The following is a 4601-nucleotide window of genomic DNA, read 5'->3' on the forward strand; positions in this document are numbered from 1 at the left end:
AAAAACTTCTGCCCTCGGCTTTGATCGGGGTAGAGAGAGGTGACGGCATCGGCAGGAGGCTGCACGGAGAGGCGCAGGGAGTGGAGATGTTTCTCCTGCAGATCTCCTGTAGCACATAGGGAATTTAATGTTTTCCCTGAAACTGGATCTCTTGAGTGAGAGGATGCATCCTTTAGGTAGTAATTTACTGGTGATATGATACATGAGCAATTACAAAGGTATCATATGCAACCTCTCTCTGCCTCTCAGTCTTTTCAGGCTTCATGCTCTGTAGGGAATGAGCTTGCTCTGTGTTTGTGGAGCTCATAACGCAGCAGTACCCAGTGCTCAGCTGGCTCCTAGACACTAATAAATACTCAAAAAAATAATGGTAGTGCTCCATCTGCTCCATCTCATAGCAGTTTCCTTCCAAGGACCTCTGTGTCAGAGATAGAGCATTGCAACAAATCAGTCATAGACATAGATGCCAGGGCAGTAAAGGACTTTAAGATGTGTTGTCAGCCAACAGAAAAGGCAGGGATAGCTGCCTGAGTGCTGGGATCCTATTTCTCACCAGATTTTGAGGAGCTAATAACACTGATGGATCTTCCCCTCTTTGGCTCTGTGTGTCAGCCACAGCTTTGAGAAACAGAAAACACATCTGATGTGATCTGATGTGAGAAGATGCAGCAGTTTCCCCTTTTTACTGAAGCTGTGTTGTTGGTGGGTTAAAACTTCTCCAAACACTGAAATAAACACAGCTCTAAGTGGTTTTACTGAATAAAACTCCCAAGCGTGGAGAAAACGTCACTGTGGTGATCAGTCCAATGGCAACTACTTTCTCATATCGTGTTATTCCCCACAGTAAAATCTTTCCCCTTCCATAACAACTTGAGCATTCTCAAGCAGAATATAAGCCTTCTTCTGAACAGAGGAAGAGCTTCTAGGCTCCTCTGTTGTTTTTGCTGTGCAGTCCTTGATTTACCACCCAGACATTCACACATGCAGGTCCTGGTGACACTTCCAGGAGAGCAGAGTATTTGGCAAGCACCTCGTACAGGATCTACGGCACCTACAGTACTCAATAAATAGAAACTCTTATGACTAGGGATGTTAAATGATGCTAACTTGGTGGCAATGCCCAAGGGTCACTTAGGACCTGAAGGTCTTCGCCTGGGAGATTGTCGCCACTCTGGGCTGCTCCTCCATGACTCACTCTGCAAATCAACCTCATTGCCAGAGCCAGGAGGAAATGATTCATAAATACTGACCTTTACCCTTGCCACTCCTGCAAAATGAGGTCTATGTATAAGCACTCCCAGAACTGGAGCCATGGGAATTATAACTAGATAAACCATTCACTGACAACAACATCACGCAACCATTTCCTCACTCATGCTAATGGTGGAGAGGCTTGCTATGAGCCGAGCACATTCACAGAAGCACAGATTTGGGACAAGACAGAATAATTAAGTGAGGAGAAGGTGAGTCAGAACGGAGGAGACAGTGAAGCGTCAGAGCTGGATGAAGTTCCCCGGTCTCCTTTTTTGCACAATGCTATGAAGTCAATGTCTTTCCTCAGAGAAACAGAAACTTACATTAAAGGATAAGAAAAACAACAACAATCTTCATGCCGCATTCAGCTGGCATGACTTGCACTGGCAGATAAGTCCTCTTCAAAGACGACCGACTAATGCTCTGTTATTGTCAGTGTTATCGTCACAACACAGGATGATCAGTCCTGCTCAACCATCCCACCATGGACATGCTGTACAAATACAACCAGAAGACGGACCCTGCGCCAAAGTGCCTGTCTCCAGAGGCTGGTGCAGCAAACAGGATGCAAAGCCACAGAGGAAGGTCTCCCTTGCGAACCACCCTCTCCACTGAACAGCAGTTTTAATCACCACTTCTAGGCAGTGCTGACACCGAAGACAAGAAAATCACAGTGTAAAGGTGCAAGAATTAATTTCAGTCTGAAGACAAAGGGAATTAAAATACTAAAAAGAACAAAACCAAGATTTCCATTCCTCTCTCTGTGCTGGCTTTACTGGTCAATGAGTAAAACCTGTTTGGTGGCCCCCTGTGCAAGACAGGCACATTTGATCTTGACGGGTGTGAGGGTATGCAATCCCAGGACCTGGCTCAAATGGCAGGTGAGCAATAGAGGAGAAGTATCTCAGTAATTACATATACCACACAAAGAAAAGACTGATGAGGCATTTGCCGGCAAGCAAACAGCTGCCACGGCCATTCAATGCTGGGCTCAGCCTGCCCCTTCCCTTGGGTACACGTCCTCTCCTTGAGCGCTTATCTCGCCCTGCCACTTTTGTTTGCCTCCTATTTGTGTTATCAGGAATATGAGTGACTCATAAAACTGTGCTAATAGCAATTTCTCCACTGCTGTTCGCAGGAGGCAAATGCCCGTTCCTACAGCCAAATTAGAGGGAAGAAGGCAGAATTCAGTCATTAATAACCAACACATGTTTTGTTACCATCAGCTGGTTTAAATCCATACAGATGAGCACAATAACAGACTTAAGGGTTGAAACTGCTGCTACAACCTTGCTTGGGCTGGAGTTCAGGCCAGATGTTTGTTCAAGGGGCTGGCGTACAAAAGTGGGGAGCACTTATCAAACATGCTCTTTTTGCAACATCTAAACAAGCATCAGACTTTCCAAAGTGATCTCTACACTTCCTCCTGGGGGCCTGGATGACTAGATCATCTGAAGAAAACATCATATTAGAGAGTGAACTCTTGAAAAGCTGACGCTGAACTTTTATGGTGTCTACTTCTTCTCTCCTTAACCAAGAAGGCCAAATCATGACTCACACAACAGAAGAAAAATCTTCATGTATTTTTATAGTGACTAGTGAAAAGGCAAAAAGCGTCACGAGCTTCCCAAAGAAGTCAACAGTAACGGCAAAGTCCTTCGCTGAAGTCAGTGAAAATTTTGCCGCATACTTGGGTGGTGCTGCAATTTCACCCTCAGAGCTTTATTTTTTAGTTTTTCCCGAACACCTCATGTTTTTGCATTACATATTCCTTTTAATTATTTGGGAAGGTTTAATGAGCTATGACATTTGTGAATGAAAACATCTTTGTCATGGTCATTTGGAACTTCTTTGAGATTTTTACTCTTTAGAGGTAATGAGTCCTCTGTTTTTGGGCTTTGGTGCTGTTAGATGGTTGTGAATGCAAAAAACTCATGGAAAGACCTCCACAAGGGCTAAGCAAAGCCAGGCCCATTGTGCCAACAGGGTGTTTCCAAGTCATTTGGAAAGACTCCCTCAGATATCAGCGTGGTGTCTAATATAAGCCGGGGAATGGTAGGGAGAGGCCGTAGTGCCCCGCAGCCTCCAGACCTTTACGTGGAGCAGCAACATGCGAGATGACCCTGCTCCTTGAGTCATCTCACCAATGCATCCCTCCCACCAACGGATTGAGGCTTTCCATATGCTGCTGGGTAGAGCCCCAAGCTGAAGGGCAAATGTTAATGTGCAGCATGCCCTTCCCTCGCAGGGAGTCTGCATGATTAGGAGATCAGATTGCCAAGGAGGCCACCCAGTTAATTAGAGAAAGGGGTGTGAATTGTGCAGACTCCTCATCTGCTAGATTTACATTGACAGGCATCACGAATGAGAGCAGCGATAGCCTCACTCTGCGGAAAAAGTTTTTGCAGGGCAGCAAGGAGTTGCAGAGGAAAAACCTTGGATATTTCTTAACTACCTCACCGTTGAATTCAGCTATTTCCTTAGGAATCGGGACTCCCTGTTCCTGGTGGGAACCCCAAATTCCCCACCACTCCCACAACCTGCCCCAAGTGTTCATATATTTCTATTCCTCTGCACAGAAAGATACAGGCTTAGACTTCAGCATAGACAGCAAGCAGAACTGGCCACAGAGCCCTGCAGACCTCATATGTAAAAAATTCTGATGACAAACGCTGCCTCAGTCCTAAGCCACAACAAGATTTAGGGGCATGAGAGCCTGCTGAGGGTGAGCAGTTATCAAGCACTCCTGGCTGCTCGATACTCTCTCTTTTTTTCCCCACTCAGACCTGGCAATTCACTTGCATGCAAGTCTCAGCATACAAGCGATTTGAATGCTGTGAGTAGCCAGCAGGTAAACCCAGGGGCTGGCAACATCTTTGGGGCTGCCAATGCCAAAGAGCAAGGTTTCTTGGAGGAGAGAGGGGAAGAACACAAAAACTGAGCTTGAGGCGGTGCAGGGGGAGTAGTGATGAGCCACTTGGCTACTTGGTAGTAGCCAAGTTATTTTCAGGGCTGCGAGGGGGCACATGTAGAAAAATCAGCTGCACTTTTAAACTCTCTAGCCCACTAACCTTGCAGCCATCGATAGCAATGCTGTTAAATAGCCCAGCTGCAATGAACTACAAATTGAAACACAAGAAGTTCCACCTCCATGTGAGGAAGAACTTCTTTCCTGTGAGGGTGACAGAGCCCTGGAACAGGCTGCCCAGAGAGGCTGTGGAGTCTCCTTCTCTGGAGATCTTCCAAACCCGCCTGGATGCCACCCTGTGCCACCTGCTCTGGGTGTCCCTGCTGGAGCAGGGGGGTTGGACTGGATGATCTCTGAAGGTCCCTTCCAACCTCGGCCT

Source organism: Tinamus guttatus, unplaced genomic scaffold (assembly GCF_059628265.1).
Source record: "Tinamus guttatus ecotype Peru unplaced genomic scaffold, ASM5962826v1 Tinamus_guttatus_pri_ptg000171l, whole genome shotgun sequence".
NCBI classification, from domain to species: domain Eukaryota; kingdom Metazoa; phylum Chordata; class Aves; order Tinamiformes; family Tinamidae; genus Tinamus; species Tinamus guttatus.